Source organism: Tribolium castaneum, chromosome 2, assembly GCF_031307605.1.
Source record: "Tribolium castaneum strain GA2 chromosome 2, icTriCast1.1, whole genome shotgun sequence".
Lineage (NCBI taxonomy): Eukaryota > Metazoa > Arthropoda > Insecta > Coleoptera > Tenebrionidae > Tribolium > Tribolium castaneum.
Genome location: NC_087395.1, coordinates 20,837,251 through 20,855,470, shown reverse-complemented (window position 1 = coordinate 20,855,470; position 18,220 = coordinate 20,837,251). Strand labels below are relative to the sequence as shown.

Genomic DNA, 18,220 nt, shown 5'->3' with positions numbered 1-18,220 from the left:
AATTGTTTTAGATCATTGCTCTTTACAATTATCTAGACCATAAATAACAAGAAACACGGAAATCTTTAGCCTGCATTTGAAGAAAACACAATCAAAGAGTGAACTTCAAACCCCAAATATTTATTTTTATTCAGCATTCGGACCACTGAAGGGATTTTCGTCAATGCTCTAAACTGGGAATTTGCGCTTTTGAACAGCCTGTAGATTGCTATGTTTTATACTTTTCTTAAAAAAATATACCGGGTGTATCAGAAATACGAGTGTTAATTTTATCACGTAATAAAACTCATCAAGTACAACAACGTTTCTATTATAACTTTTTGCAAAATTCTTATTTGTTATTTTCGTTGTTTTGCTCCTTTTTTGTATAAAGGAGCCGGTCAGTATTTAATAATTAGTTTGTATTCAAAGTAACAATTTTCATTAATGTTTTAAATTATTCAAATTTTCCAGTTCTATCACAACGAAAATAGTTCCGTACTTTTATTTTTGTACCCAAAGGCGAGTTTCAATACGCTAAATTTTCTAAATTTTAAGTAAATTGTCGAAGCTTTTATTGAAAAATTACAAATAAAAAAATTATTTGTTTAGCTCTGTTACCTGTTAAAATTAACACACGTACTTTTGAAAAACCCCGTATGTAAAATATTTAGTAGTTAGTTATTCATGTAAAATTTATCACATAAATAGATAGGATTCGGGTGTTTGGACTGAGATTTTTTTGTAAAATAACATTTTATTGACAAGCATTCTTACATACATTCTTGTTTATGTATTTATAAAATAGAATGGCAATGTAAGCTTGCCATTTTAAATCGTAAGATCAAATAATTATTAATAATATGTTATTAATCATCAAAAAGGTGATGTGATAATTTATTTTGCTTTTTTTTGATTAATTATTGTGTAAAAATATCAAATTGGCAACATCATTTAGAAACAGCCTTTATTAAGGCACTTCGCATGCTACGGTTCACTATTTCTGCCGACTGATATTTTACGTTTATTTCGAAGAATTCTAATGTGTAAGCCATTTTAAACTATCACGAATAAACATCGTTAGAAAGACAATTAAAATGTCTAGCACCTGTTAAGAAATAAATTTTAAAATAATTATGGCTCTGAACAGTATCATGCAAGCAGCAATGGTGGTGCAGTTTATATCACAGACTTCGAATAAACTCCGTAATAGTCATGGTATAATTTATCATGGTTAAATATTGCTACAATTTATTTTTTATGTTTATACTCGAACAAAATTATCGATTCGTATCGATAATCTCAAATTTTCAGCAATTTGTTTTAAATGTAGCATTTAATGGTCAATTGTAATGAATTCTACCAACTCGTTGGGATAACGGGATCCGATTTGTATTTTTGTACGTTTTTGAGTCGCAGTCATTGTGGGCTTTGTGTCTACTGAAATTTCATTATCAAATAATGATGATCAACTGCAGACTTTTGTAAAATGGACAATAATTTAGCCTAAAATATAATTATTCTGCACACAAATTATACAATCCAACTTTTTGTGTAGGTATGTATACGTTACTCAACAGAAAGCATAGCTGCGTTATTTTTTAATACAATAATTGTTTGTTATTGATTTATCAATAAATTACACATGTTTGTATCTTTTGCGGCGTAATTTGACTAGCTGTATGTAATCGAACGAGTATGTAGATGGTTAGATATATAATGTTCTGTTAAATCTCACATTAGAAGCGTTGAAAGTTCTAATAATGATATTGATCAGAAAACTGCCTTTCATACCCTAATAAATTCAAGATTAAAAGTGACATAGATCCCAAAACTAGGAGCACCTCCTTTTCATTTCTGAAGAAATTGAAGGATTAAATTGAATAAACTTATTAATTCCACTAATTTGTCAAAAAACTGCCCAGTACTACTTTTCATAAATACATAATAAAATCAACAGACTTTTTATTAACAATACTAACCTCTTTAATAATGAAAACAATTGGAGGAGTAAATCAAACTAGAATACGAAAAATCCCTGCGTATTGCGTAAAGCACTAATCAAGTATTTATGATTTATTCAAATTGTACACATTATTCTTTTAAATTTAAGCACCATAAACTTTGTTCATTTGAATAATATCGAAGAACTCAAGACAATATTGTTATGTAAAATTTTATGTTTTACGATTTTTGTTTAAATCTTTTTCCTTTTGGGTTGAAAAAAAAACTTTGAACGTCTTATATACTTTACAGCAATTTATATCAAAAAATGCAAGCTTATCCCCAATATGTTGATTTAAAGGCTTATTTGACTGGACTACGTAGTGGATACTGGATGTGAACTTGCTACAACATGTGTTTTCGACATCGTGACAACATTAATAAAAGAAATAATAATTCCTATCAATCTCATTTAATGTCAGTTTTGTTATTGTGGTAGAAATTTGTCGATTGACGACAGGGCAAACTCGTAATATGACTGACTGTCTTTTATAAATTAGTTTCTTTACCTAATATTGATGACCAGTTTACTTATAAGCTAAAAATAAGCCGCGTAAGAGTTCTATTTGGAAAATACGTGTAAAAATTCGATTTTTAATTTTGATTTTTAATAGTTGAAGATACAGAATGTTTCGTGAGGTTGTGCAAATACTTTAACCACAGAGTGAGCGTTAAAATTAAGTTGACCATATTTTTATTTTTTCCAAAAGCGATTTTTTGTGGAATATGTCTTTTGTAATTTTTTGTAAAATGTACGTACTATTTTTGATAAAGTAATAAAATGTGAAAGGATACAGTGGGTATATCAACAGCAGCATCCCACTATTTTTAAACTAACCAGCTTTGATTTAAAACTTGTCAAAAGTGCAAATTTTATTGTTTTTCGTTTTAATATTTTTTTTAATATTTTTTTTTTGTAAAATAGACAGACAACAAAAAAAAAATAAAAACGAGCATTCTTAGCATTTCGATTATTTTACTTTGCAAATTTTGTTTTAACATCAAGCATTTCTACTGAGCGAATGATATTCATAAAAAGTAGAACATGCTTATACAGCGTGTTCCGGTTTTATTGTTACACATTTAAACAGATGATTCAGTTTTAAGACTAAAGTTTTCTATGAACATGTATCGAAAAATATTTTCTAAGGGAGCTACACCCTCTGAAAGGAGTACTTCTTGTAGTGGATTTTTTCCAATATTTCAGAAACCATGGCTTATAAAATTACAAAACTTGGTGCGGTTAATAATTTTTGTGGCAAATTCGAAGGCTAATGTGAATGTTTTTATCAGCGGCATCGCAACTTGGGGGGATGGAGGGTGAAAAATACCCCAACTAATACCTAATATAGTTTTTTGCCAGTTTCAGCAACGATAGCTTGAATTTTATAGTTTTTTACATAAAAATGGTCTCTTGTGTTGTCTAATACAACTCACCGTTTTAAATCGATTTAAAATTTATGCTATAGACCACAAACAGCATGAAAATTAAGAAGAACTACCAGAACCAAACTGAAATCTAGGTGTTTTGGAGTTAGACCGCATGGATTTGTAAGAAAATGTCGACATTTCGCCAGTTCTGGTAAGGGGTTTCTTCAGGACATGTTCTGGTCGCGAAAGCCTCTGTTCATCTTTGATTTTCATACTGTTTATGTTCTGTAACATTACGTTTAAATGAATTTTGCTGAAAAACGGTGAGTTGTATCGAAATCACAGAGGCCATTTTTGTGTAGAAAACTATGAAATTTACGATTTTGTTGCTGAAAGTGTCAAAAAACTAAAACCAAAATAGTTAGGATATTTTTTACCGTACGCCCCCCCCCTCTCGTTTGGGACGCCCCTGAATAAAAGTTTCTACATATGATCTTCGAATTCGATTAGGCGTTTGAAAAATTCAACTTTACCTGTAATGGTTTCTGAAATATTGAGGAAAATCTACTAAAAGAAACACCACTTTGAAGGGGTGTAGCTCCCATACGAAGTATTTTTTGATTCATGTTTGTAGGAAACTTTTGTCTTAAAATAGAATGTTCTATTACCTGTTTAGATTTGTAACAATAAAAAATAAAAACGGAACAGCCTGTATGTGCTTATAATTTTTTAAGTATATGCTTACATCCATATTTATAAAACAAATAAGTTACTAACAAAAATTAACATATACTTATGAAATCACTAGTCTGCTATTCGTTTTAAACATGTTTCTGCTCAAAAGACAATTTATTAAAAAACGCTATGTTTGCCGTATTAAGAATTCCAAGAAACTTTAAAGGTAGGCGGAACCATCCGGACGATCATGATTTCATATAAATATAGCGGCTTTCGACAGAAAATATGCAATGGTTAATGCAACATTTCTTAATGAAGAAAGAATTGATAAATAATAGTGATTGGGTGGGCTCACAAAAGCCGATTTATCATTTTAAAATTTCTTATTGAAATTGATAATCCAAGTTTTGTATTACTTTAATAGGCTGAAAACTGTCGGCTGTAAGTAACAGAGTTTAGTAGATTCGAAATTTTCAAGATGATTTTTCGTCGATTTCAGTGCGTTTTGGCTGCCTCCGGGTTCATTATAACCAAACGAATAAGTTTGGGAGACATTTTTGGGAACTATGATGTCTAAATCGAAACTAGAAATGCCGAATCTGCATTTAAAGCCTACCAGTTAAAAAAAAAAAACGAGTAAACAAGCAAATTAGTGCATAGGTTCTTATATGATGTAAGTTATTTACTTACAAGAATAAGCATCTCTTTATGAATATGGATTCAAGTATTTACTTTTAGGCTGAACTGATACTTTTAAGTAAATGCTAATACCTGTAAGTACCGACTTACAAGTAGATACTAATTTTTATGAATATCACCCTAATATCCCCCAGCATTTAGATTATTTTACCTAGCATTTACAATAATTTCCATCAAAATGATTATTATTTACCTAGCAGTTAATTAGTACCCGATTTTTTGAACTTTTTCACGGACTTTTGGTTCGATTCACCTTGGGGTGCGTTTTCACCCTCCGACATGTGGTGGCGGACTTGGGTTCGATTTAAGAAGTAAAGGATGATGTTGTCAGTGGCAGGTGGCGCTGTTGGCGACATGAAATGCGATAGAGATGTGATCTGACAGCTTAAGACTTTTCTAATTTTATTATTTTTCTTTCAGATAGATTGTGTTTTTTTTCTTTTTCCCATCCGACTTATCTCGGAAATTTCGAAGACAACAATATTTCCATCGCAGCGTAAACAATAAACAACCCCACCCCCACCGCGCGCAAACGATAACATCTCCAAGTAATTTCCAAATGGTTTGTGTAATTTTCGTCTTCGTTCCCGTTCACTCGAAATTTCGTAAAAACGTAATTGCTAAAGTCGTAAAAAGTTGCGCCGCGGCGCAATTTATCCGATTCGCGCTCACTGCCGAAGAAACTGATGGATTTGTGATTTTATAGGAAACATCTATTCGAGATGTTGGACAATAAAACTGTACTCGATAAATCCTCTTTCGGACAAAAACCGACCGGAAATTCTTCCAGAGATGTTGCACTCGGCGGTATTGAATTGATAGTTTTAAAAATAATTATCGAAAATTCTCGAAAAGAAATCGCCGCTGACGCCACCAAACCTAATCTCCGGTTAATAAAGAATCTCGAAGGGAAATCAGTCCGGGATTAGGCGCGGAAAATACGCACCTGACCCCGATAAAGTGCAATCGGTTAATCGAAAAAGTCGGAATTAACAAGTTTTTGCAAAATGCGTCGGCTTTCAACTTTCGTCTTATTGGCGATAAAGAATCCTGAAGGAAAATCAATCGTGCGTTAGCGTGAGAAAACTTCCAAATAATTCGTTAGCCTCTTCGAAAAAATCTCCACGGTTTCATAATTAAAAGATACACGAGAGTAAGTTGATTAAAAAAATGAACTGCGAGACGTCGCGTCGTCTTTCAACCTTTTCGACTTTTTCATTTGTGATACAGGTTTTCTCGACATAATTTATGAAATAATAGGGTGCTGGCATGACAACTTGTCATTCTTGTAAGAACTCAGAAGAAAATGATTACTCAAACTTTATATTTATTCAAGTTGTACCTTTTTATTCAGCGACTGTCATTCAACACTCGGAAACGTTTTAATCGCTGCCAGCAAACAGTATTCTCAACTCAAATTAAAATTGGACGATTTAATATACGCACATTCTACAATACGTAACTTACTTCCACCCCAAATTCCGCTCGCGACACAATGGTTTTACAAAATCGCTCTTTCCAATTCAACAAAGTCATATACATCTTCACACCTTGATCTTTCTTTATATGTGTTATCCTCAAGACTTGGATCGTCCCTCCGTAATCATTGAATGAAACAGGCCTCTGCGCCTTTCTAGACCTCAAATTTACCTTGTGAAATTTATTAGAGTGTGACACGACTCGGGGTAAAAGCCAATAGTAGGCCATACTTTTCCGGGACTTTACCCCTAGTTACTCTAAAATTGAGCCTTTTTTGTAAAATCTCGACTTGTCAAAAGGTTTCATTTTGTATAATTCTACAAACTTCCATAAATCCAGTCAACTTCCCCGGAAGTCAGGGGCCTATTTATCACCAAATAAATTATGTTATAACTTTGCAGACTCATAAATTGAAGACAGCTTAATCATTCGACTGCAAGTTATATTTTGCAAATATGTTTAAACAGACTAAAGGATTCGAATGATGGAAAGATTTAAATACAAAATTGACGGAATATTGATTTATGGTCTGTTAAAAAACGATGAACATAAAAAGCACCATTAGCGATAATAATTTATTAACAGTGAAACATTACGGGAAATTATTATGGCGTGTTTTAAATAGCATTTGAACGACCAAAGAAGTTCTCAATTTTTATTATACTTCAAACAAGTTAATTATCTATAATACCAAATCGCAAGCAAAACTACAAGGTGATTCATGTGAAATTTGTCACTTGGCCTCACCTGACTAGAGGACTGAGCGCACACATGTTTTTTTTTTTTTTGGAATTGTATTTATTGAAAAGTGACAATTAAAACTTTAAAACACGAAAAGTTCAAAAGATTAATTTTATTGATATTAATATTATGTAATTCTGTTTGGTGTGAACATTAAAAAAGACAAAATTTCTATTGCCACTAAATTAAATTAAATATAATTGGATTAGTGGCTTTTTAATATTTTGAAGACTGACATTTATCGAACCTATGAATTCGTTATTAAGTTTATATTGAAGCTAGAAAAATCATAGTGATCACTGATACATTTTTTGTATAAAGCTAAAGAAGTGTAAGGTCACAAGTTTCTTAACATTGGTCAATGATCATACAGGATAACGCATGGGTGTGTAATTGGTCTATAGCTTTTTTGCTATTTGAAATATTGCCATGCCGTTTTCATTTTCCGTTAGATCTAGTCAAAGTTCATAAACTGAAAATATTTTTATTACTCACAGGGTGTTGTATATAGGGTGATGAACCAAAGTTTATATTTTTTAAATGGAACACCTTATTTGTTTTTGCACAATTAGGTTTCAAGTGGAAAAATGAATTTTATAAAACCAACTTGTGAAAAATTACTACGAAGTTGCCCATGAATATTTTCCGACAATTTTGCAACACAATAACTTATAATACTTTGTAGTTTTAGCAAATAGTCGACTTTTATTTGAGACACGCAAATTATACACAGGTGTGCCAAAACACACAAAGTTGAACAATTCATATTTTTTTAATGGAACACCATGTATTTGTTCACACGTATCGATAGCATTTTTCATGAGCTTTGTTAATTTATTTTGATATGCGGTGTGTAGCAAATTAAAAAAATATTTATGTATTTATTTTGTTAAGTCTTGATGAATGAAATTCATTTAAGTTATTAGGTAATAGTTGGATCACTAATGTAATTAGTGATTAATTACTACTAATTACTAATTAATTAATTAGTATAGAGGCTGATTCTTTTAGGGCCTATATTAAAAACTTTCTTACTTCTAGTATAGCTACTTATTTTATTTTATTATTTTTAAAATGACTGAACTTTGAAAGAAGCGATGCCATGAGGCGCCAACTTTGAAATTTGAAATAGTAACAACCTACTTTTATTGCATTTTTGAATGTGCCGTTTGAAACGAACTAAAATATACCTTAGTTGTTAGTACTTATCTGTCATAGCTTTTCACGTGTATCAATTTTTTGGGCAAATCTTTATTTGCAGGGGTTTATTTAAAACATTTCAGCTTTTAAACTCTTTAGAATACATGAATAATTCTTTTTGCATTTGATAACCAAAGATTCGGAGGGTCTTCTAAAATCTTCAGAATTGTCAACTGTCAAATTTTAAGGCTACTAAGATTTTTTGAAAATGATATCAAAAAATTATTATAACACAACTTTTTCAAATGGAATGACCCTATTTTTTCAATGGCAGCCAAAAATAATATCGATTTTTACAGACTTTTATCAACATTTTCTACATCTATCTCTTACAGTTTTTGAAATAATAAAATAAGTTTTTAGTTCGTTATTTTTATTTTTAATCGAGTATACTTCCGAAAAATATGATAAAGTTCTGTTATTAACTAAAAGAAATGTTTCAATTGTCCACCATTTTCATTGAATAAGTTCAAAATTAGATTTCAGACTGACTGAGTCACTTTACATAATTCACTAAATTATAATAAACTATAGTTAAATATTATAGTTTCACTGTTTATTCTTCATGAACCAGCTAAAAACTAAATAAAATGTTAAAGTTTGACAATATTGTAGAGTATTTTGAAAGGCCTACTTGATGAAAATTTTAAACTACAATCAATTTTGTAAAATCAGTAAGAGATAGGTAGAGGACGGGTTGATAAAAGTCACCATAAATGTCGATGTTCTTTTGATTGCCGTTAAGAAAATGGGTCGTTTTATTTGGAAAAACTGAGTTATAGCCGTTCTTGAATTTTGACAGTTGACAACTTTGAAAATTCTAGAAGGCTCCTCAAACTTTTGGTTATCGAATGCATAAAGAATTATTCACCTATCGCAAAGGGTTCAAGGAATGTATTATTCTAAACAAACCCCTGTATATGTCATATACATATATCTAAATTTATAACAGATAAGTACCAATAACTTGGTAAAGTTTACTCAGTTTGAAAAGGTGAATACAAAAATGCAATAAAATGTATGGTTATTATTTAAAATTTTAAAGGTGGCGCCAATTTCTCGTAGCTCCCAAAGTTCAGCCATTTTGAAAATAATTTAGTTAAACTCAGAATGGTCGACTTGGATCGTATATAAAATTTTAAAACTCTAGCTATATCAGAAGTTAAAAAGTTTTTAATGAACACCCTAAAAGAATCACTCTGTATATCAAGAAATAAATTACCATTTGACTTATCAGAGTTTAGGCTAACAACTTTTATTGTAATAAAACAAATTTTTATTTTAAAAACAGTTTTTAAAACGAATTAGATCTCTCGTGAAAACGTAGTAAGTATATATATGCAACACAATGTCTCCAAACTTTACCTAATTTTTGATATCTTTATCAATTAAAAAGAAAAGTAAAGAAAAACGATCATTAAAATGAGAAATGTACCTAATAATAATAATTGATTTTCTCCGTTTGTTCTCTTGAATAAACACAGCAGTTAATATTCCTCAATTTTTCCTTCCAGGTGACGTTATTAGTTTAAATTCGCGATAAGGTAACATTTCTTTTTGTTTTTCTTCTGTATTTTCCATATTTGAAAAAGTCATAAGTTCTAAAAATTTGATATTCTGTTACACTTTTAAAAATCACCTTTGATCATTTGCTGTTGCTTTTCTACAGTTTTAGTCTGATTTCCTGAATAAAAGTTTTTAAATTGTCTCCATCTCTTAAACTGACACGAAGGCGCACCATTCGCAATGTTTTCTAAAACATTTATTTTTTGAGCAACTGAGTTGCTGTTCGTTTTTTAACTGGATTTCAACTGTTTTTTCCTAGCAGATTGTCAAAAACTGCTTGAAGTGCTGAAGAAAAGGCTAGAGGCGACAAAGTTAGACACACACGTTTTGTCAAAATGTGACAAAACCGGTTTTTTCAGAGATAATAACAGAAGAAATTATAGGATCACTCTGTACAATTTGTTTTAAACCGGATTGAACTGATATTCTGCTGGTTCCTTTTTTCTATTTGTCTATAATTTACACCTTAACGGACAGTCAAAATAATGGTTGTATAAAATTATAGTTATTTATTGTATGTGTTTTAGAAAGCGTTTTATCTACGCAAGAATGTTTAATCACGAGGGCGACAGCCCGTGATAGGTCACTTTATATGCTTTATTGGTGAGGATAAAACTCCAATTATAATGTGATTGTAGATAAAAAATACTATTAACTATGATTTTTGAATTTAATATTTATTCAAAATTAAATAAAAGCAAAAAGTCGTGATATTCTCCAAGACTGGTATAGTTCCTCGGCAAGTTTTATGTTAAATCGTAAAGTCGATTTATTCCTGAATATAATGACAGTTCCAGAATCTGGTAAAGTTCGTTAAAAGAAACAATACAAAAATTTCCAAGACGTCTGTCGAAACGGCAGATTATTAAATATTAAAACTGGCCACTTTAAGTTATCTCAAACGTGAACTAAAAATGTATAAAACATGAGGAGCGATCAATGCTGAAGCCCCGGAAACATAAAGGAATATACCAGTTTTGAGGCAAAAATCACTGTGATGACACAGAGAATAAGGGATAATTCCATATCCGCACTTTCAGTTTCCACTGCTAATATAATTTTCGAATGAAGTGGACGTGGTATTGTCGGCAGCAACAAATTTAAATTAGATCAGAGTATGCATCAATGGGTTTGTTCAGTTGTTAAATTTAGTGTACGAAATGTGTTGCAATCACATCAAACGCCGGTCCTGCAACGGTAATCCAGCGAATTGAAAAAAATAATTAAAGGATAAATGTCAAAGCAGCGATTTTGGAATAATTTTCCGCGATTTCGTTTTAACAAAAAATGGTAGACGATAATAGCATAAAAATAAATTAAAAATGTTTAATTTTTTGTCGGTTTTGCTTGTCAGCTATAATCTGATTTTATACAAAATATGAAATCTTTGCAACTTCATTTTCTATTCAAATAATAGTCAAGACAATTGTTGTGACATTGTATTTTGTAAATAATTTTTGACTTGTTCTAGTTTTGAAAAAGATTCATCTGCAGAAACTACTGTCACAGATAAAGTTAGGAACAATCCAAACCTAATTATTTCTGCTGACTTCAGTATTCTTCTCGGTATTTAATTGACCATAATTTACGGTTTAACTTGTGAGATAAAATACATATTTAGTGAATTATAAGTTTTTATTATTTCTTTAGCTCTATAGATATTTTTAATTTTTTTAAATATTAATTTTTATCCCGGCGCCTCCACCATTTTTAACAAACTGAAAAAATTTATTCAATGATTATATGCTACTTATTAATTAAAACATTCATTTTATTTTATTCCATTCAAACGTTAACAAAGTTTAAATGTGAATATTTTTGAACAAATAAACTGGGATGTCGTTTTTGTACGCAAGATGAAATTCTTTACTCATTAATTTGAAACAGTTCATTGTCTGATTTATTCAATAAATTTTATTTACTAGCAAATGTTTATTTGACCGTATTTCTTGTTGTTCAATAATGATGCAATAAGTTATTAACAAATCATTTATACTAAAAAAAAGTATTTGCTTGTCTGAATTTGTTGAAAATTACTTGATTCGTTAAATTAGTTTTGAACGGGAAATCGCTTTTGTGTAAACTTTTTGGATGTTTCCCAATTTCTAGTTAATGTAGTGGTTGTATTATTTAGCTCAAAAAATGAGTATGAAGAAGCTTTATTTCTGTAGGCGCGTTGTTATTTAAAGTTCTGTGTCTTTTCTTTTAAACATTTAGATAAAAACAATTAAAAATACCGCTTCATCCATCCCCAATGTTTTTTCAAAGATTTAGCCTCCTTAATTTAGATTTTACTTTATTCTAATACGCTACTTTATTTTGAATTGAATAAGTGATTTTTTAGATCTCTTCTCCAAAGAGATTAAAAAAAAACAGGGTTATACCAGACTTTTTAGAAGCAATATTGTTGTCATGTCCACGAACAGGATGTTACAGGAAGTTAATAAAAGTGCAACTACAATTACACGTTTTTTTTCATTAATAGCTTTATTTAAACGCCATTACATTGACCGTGTTGTTAATTTTTCTCTTGCCTTTTAATTATGTAGTTTACGTATATCCAATCATTGAAATCTAAACCAAGGGCAGTTTGTTGTATTGAAAATAATATTATTGCTCTTAATACTGATGTATCAATTTTTGTGTACCTAATAGGAATCCGTAAAACTTACTTCCATTTTTTTTCAGGTATGGATCGTATGGTCTACAGAGTCCATTTGAAATAATAAAACACTTTTCGGAATCTGTCAAACTTGAGGTGTAACATCCACGGTTTGTAACATTTTCATTATCTACTTGTATCTTACTATTTTCAGAATTAAAACATATACGCGTAAATATAAATTTTAAAGCTATTATTCTAACTTCCAAATGTTTTGAATGAACTTTGGATCTGTGTTCTCGCGTTTTTCTATCAAAATATGAATAAAACAAAGTTTAAAAACCCGACACACCAAACCTTTTTGGTTTTTAAACTTTGTTTTATTTATTTTACACGCCAAGAAAATCCAACAAGGAGGATCAAATTATGAAAAATGAAGAACACGTGTTTTTTTAAGTTATAATTTTGAAAATTGGTAATTGGTTTTTCTGTTAAAAATGAAGAAAAGCGTTTTTTTGGATTTCTGGAAGTTCCATCCCCAAGGGGGGTAAATACAAAACTCTTATCATTAACCATTTCAGTTATAACCATGAAAAATAAAATTGGTAAAATAAAAAAAAGCATGTTTAGTTTAGGTTTGTTGGAAGCTTTACGTCCAATGAGGTTAAACGTAAAAATCCTTCATTCTTGAAGTTATCATTACGAAAATTTTTGGGTTTCTAGAAATTCCATTCCCAAAGGGGGTATTTTTGAAGCTATATCTATGAGAATTGATAATTGGGCTTTTGGTAAAAAATGGAAATGAAAATATATGTGTTTTAGAATTTTTTAAATTTACATTCAGAAGGGGGTTAAATATAGTGAATTAAAGTAAAAGTAACTTGGGTCTGTACTGGGTAACGGTTTCACAGTGAAATTATGTATTCCTACTTTTTATTTCTAGGTTTTCCTTTGTTTTTATGCGTTTCAAAATATGTAGTGAAACCGCGGGCAACTGTGAGTCCTTCATACTCGAATAATAATAGAGTTGAATAAATCTTTAACAAAGCTATTAAGACAAATTTGACAATACACAGAACAATGCATTCATAGAATAATTTTATAATTTTTTAACAGTTAAGCATTTCAAAAGCTGGTATTAATGTGATTCATTGCATCTTAAAAATTCAACAAAATACATCATACTTACCGTGTATGTAATACCTTTACGCACTACAGTAGAACTACAGTCTTACAGTTAATAACACAAATTTACATTTTTTTTTCTTTTGCCAATAGAAAATTAATACTGATTTTGTTTTTTGTTTACTCACTGGTCATTAAAATATATGTCACATTTGTCTATCACGTCTAGTTTATTCACCAATACTTATGAAACTTTGTTTAGTTTGTCATTCGTTGTTTCTGTGATAAACTAATTGTTAAAAATCTTATTTGCTTTAAAATGTCGTGAAGTGAATGTAGATTAAGCTCAAAACAACATTTGTTTTGTTTGTGAAAAAATTATCATAATAAAACCTGAAATGATGAACGTTCCCATCAAGATTTAATTGATAAACATTTTATTTATTTTAAAATATCATCAGATGAAGGTAAATTAAGCCCAAACAACTTTTTCTATGGTTGTATTTAAATGATCTAAACAAAATCTGGGAAGCTTAAGCGATGGACCTGGTGAACGTTTTCATCAAAATTTAAAGTTTAACGAAGAGACGAAGAGAGGTATTAATAAGGTTTTTGGGATAAAATTATGTTAGTCGATTACTACTAGTCTACATTAAGATAGACTGACCCTGATATTTCAAAAGATGAAGCACTCTGTGCCATTTTTTGTTTTTGCAAAAATTGTAAACTTTTATATTTTCTAATGAATATTAAAAAACTTGATGTTCAAAATTTTTTCGACTACATTATGAGACTTTTAGGGTTATGATTATTCTACCGATACACATTGGTTACAAGTATTGGTAAAAAACCTTGTAAACTAGTGTAAATTATAAATTATTATTACTTATTAATATACTGACAAAGCTAGAAATCTGTATCTTTCAGGAGGTTAAAATGTAAACTACAAAAACTTGGTTTTATTAGTGAAAGCAAATAATAATTACACGAGGTCTAATTTATTATTAACAATTATTATTAATTATTATTAATTATTATTAACATTTCTCCAAACTTACAAATATGTACTTATAATGACATGTGGGGGCTTCCGGGGAGTTAGCGCTCAACCTATTTACTTCATATAAATTACAAAAGCAGTTACAAATTACCTACAATCGACTTAAAAAATTTTAAAACTAACAAAGCATTTTTTAATAAGAAGGAGCATTTTTTCGTGCATTTTCTGAAAATTTGGAAGCTAACGTTACGTGTGATATTGGTCCAATTATATCGGCCAGGATTGGGGCCTGATGGGGCTATTACGTTAGTCTTGGCACACAACGAGCATAGGTGGGTTCAAGTCAGGTTTCGGAATGCCGGGAATAATAATTATGAAAATGATTGGTATTGGGTCGTCGAGAAGGGATGTGCGAGGGTCCCCTTTGGCCCGGCGGGATGTTTATGAAACGGAGGTGATCGGCGCAGCAAAACGACCGATTAAACGAGTAGGCAGAGAGGACGGGGGTTAATCCTTTAACGTCGGCATTGCCTGGAAGGCGGCACCGTAATTTTTTGATCGGATTACGTTCAACTTTCCACTTGGCGTTAATTACCGTAATTCATCCATTATGCTATGTAAATAATCAGTTAATTACCGCGGACGTTAAAACCCTAACTCCACGGAGATTTTTGACAGCACGCCTGGACCTAATCTAATAAAATCAAAATATATTCAAAGGCGGCAACGTCAGCAGCGCAATATTAATAATTTTAATGAGCCAATAAACCGACCTTTTGAGAAGCCCTAGCCAAAACCCGGTATTATCGACCGTTCCCCTGACGGAGGGGCGGAGGAGGTGTGCTGAACCGACCCTCCATTCGACCGAAAGTCTGACACCTAGAAGGAGTCACGCAGAGTCGAAACAAAACACTCCCTACAAGGATTAGAGATTGTCACTTGCTTTCAGATGAGTGGATCTTGCGAACAATAAAGTGCTCCTCGACAGCACAAACTTTGCCATTTTGAACGGGTCCGGGATTCCCCCAAATTACCACCACCGCGCCAAATTCGAATCATTCCGACACGTCGTTTTATCTCTAATGGGCTCTGATACAAATGATCTATGGGCAATTCCGACCATATTTTGTCTCGGGAATATTGGGGAATAAAAGGGGAGATGTACCATTTAGATTATAAATTAGCCACAAAATCGTTCTTTAATGCCCCTCGGATCTATGCAGGTTTCGGCTTGCTAATGCAAATTTTATTTTCAAATGGTTATCTTTGGTTAAGACCATGTGAAGGTTAGCAAACATTCATTATTAAAAGCTTTCATATAACTTGTTTTGTTGTCTGACTACTTTATAAGTATTATGCGATTACTGTTAACAGAACAAACTGAAATTTTACGTACACACCTGATCGTGACACTGCAGGAATATACAGGGTGTAACAATGACAGGGAACCAGAAATTTCTCAGTTCAAAATATAGCACAATTTACCTCTATACTATAGATGAACCCTTCAAAAGTTGGAGGGCTTCAAATTTCAAAAATTATTTTAGATTTTCTTTAATAACTTTTCAGTGGAATAATCGATTTCAATGAAATTTTGGTAAAAATATTTTTTCATCAGAACCAAATTTTTATACCGTTGCTTTTGTTTTTCCTTGTTTGTGAAGTACTCACAAATCAACAATAATTTAACACATTTTAAAGACTCATTTATGTTATACGTTAGACGAGTAGTGTAATACTTTTTTATTTGAAACACCCGTTCATTTTGAACAATTTTTGTAACTTATAAAATTTTTGTATGGGCCCCGGTTTTGGAGTAAAAAAATAATTTAAGAGGATGTGTGAAAATTTTAGATCTTTGTCAATTTGATATTATTGGGTTTTTAATTATTTTTTTAAATTTTGACTTTAGGTCATTTATGTACGTGTATGCTAAATAACAATAATGTAACTAGTTATTAATTTAAACCAAAAAAGCATTTTTTTTTCGCAAAATTGTAGATTTCTAAAATTCGAATTATTTCTACCCAACGCAACTAATAAAAATCTACACTTTCGTTATGGAAAAATTATCACTTACAATAATAGTGAGTAAAGTAATAATTAAATAATTAAATTGAATAATAATACTTGACGAACCTCCGAAATGTTGACACTTAACTTAACTTTACGTAAATTATTTTTTTATTTCAAAACCAGGCCCAATACAAAAATTTTATAAGATACAGAGAATGTTCAGAAATAAAAGGTCTTTCAAATAAAAAAATTATTACTCTATTCTGATAACGTATAACAAAAATATGTTCTAAAATGTGTTCAACAATTAAGTACTTTACAATAATATAAAATCAAAAGAAATAGCACCAAAACAAGTGGTTTTCATGACAAATTATTTATAGCAAATTTCATCAAAACCGATTATTTCATTTAGAAGTTACTAATAAAAAAATAATTTTTGAACTTTGGCGCTCTCTAACTTCTAAACGGTGCAAGGTGATATAGAGATAAGTTGGGTTGAATCGTTTTATTCCGACTTGGAGAATCTGTGGTTCCTTTTTGTCCCCATCTTTTTGTTACAGACTGTATATTATTGAGTTTAAATAAAAATTATTTAAAGATAATTAGCAATTGCTTTAAAAAATAATTAACAATATCATAGTTTGTAATTAAAGACGAAAATTAACCCAACGCCATTCGACAAAGCAAAAAAAATCCACAAGGTGGTTAGATTTGTAATAATAAAACGAAGACATTCTTTATTTTTAATTTAATTAATGTTTATTTATTTATTGCAAAGAAAAAGCAAATTCATAGGAAAAGATCAGTATACAGTAAAAACAACATAAAACAACAATAATTCTAAAAATTATACACAGAACCTGATTGTTTCCTTCAGACTGCCACACATTGTCAATTTTTTATTTAATACAGTAATGTTTGTGTGATTCAAGCCACCTCTAATCCGAACGCCCCAATTATATAAAATGGTTTCCATAATCCAAACGTTTGAATTCCGTAATCCGACAATCATAAAAGCTACATCCAAAAATGTAAAAAATATAGAGTGTTCTAATTAATGTTTGAAAATAATTTTAAGTAAGTCAGGGGGTTAGTATGTATGGCTTTCGTAATAAACTGATTAATGATTAAAGAGCAACAATGGATTTTTTCAAATTGCTCGGACATCATGTATGGTGTTTGCATAGTTAATTGGTCTTGTACGGTTATTATATGATGTTATTATATGATATATTATATGATATAAATACAATGTGTTTAAAAATGGTCGTTCATCAAGTCTCCTATGAAATTTGAACGTTATGTGCCGCTTAATTTATATTATAAATGCCGTCAAACTGACAGATCCGTCAAAATAATGCAAAAAGGCTTCGAATCCAAAAATGAAAGAATACACAATACAAATCACGGAAATATAAAACACAAATCAAGACAAACCCTACTCTTAAAACAACTTTGCGGAAAAATGCAAAACAGTTAATAAAAAGCTAATTCCAATATTTGACAAAGAAACTACAATAGTCATTTGGACGGAGCGGCACATTGAGTTTGAATTCCATAGTCAACTTGATGAACAATCATTTTTGAACACATTGTATCATTTATTATGCATTCCGTAATCTGAACGGGCTCTGCAAACTTTCTTTTCGAATTATTCAAACATTACTGTAGTACTAAATTCAAATTACAGGGTATGCGTAAATGCTCTAGCAAATTATTGAATATTTAGTTATTACTGCAGCATAAGTATTTTTCTC

General features: G+C 30.6%; 1 protein-coding gene across 2 annotated transcripts in view; it reads left to right on the top strand.

Annotated features, from left to right (window-relative positions):
• LOC655640 (uncharacterized) overlaps positions 1-18,220 on the top strand; it is a 145,874-nt gene that overhangs the window by 42,110 nt on the left and 85,544 nt on the right. Inside the window, exon 2 of one of the 2 annotated variants that reach the window (XM_015983760.2) lies at positions 12,406-12,489. The exons of the other annotated variant lie outside the window; for it this stretch is intronic. The gene's annotated coding sequence lies outside the window, so the exon portion shown is untranslated. The remainder of the gene's footprint in view (positions 1-12,405; positions 12,490-18,220) is intronic. 2 annotated transcript variants of the gene reach the window in all.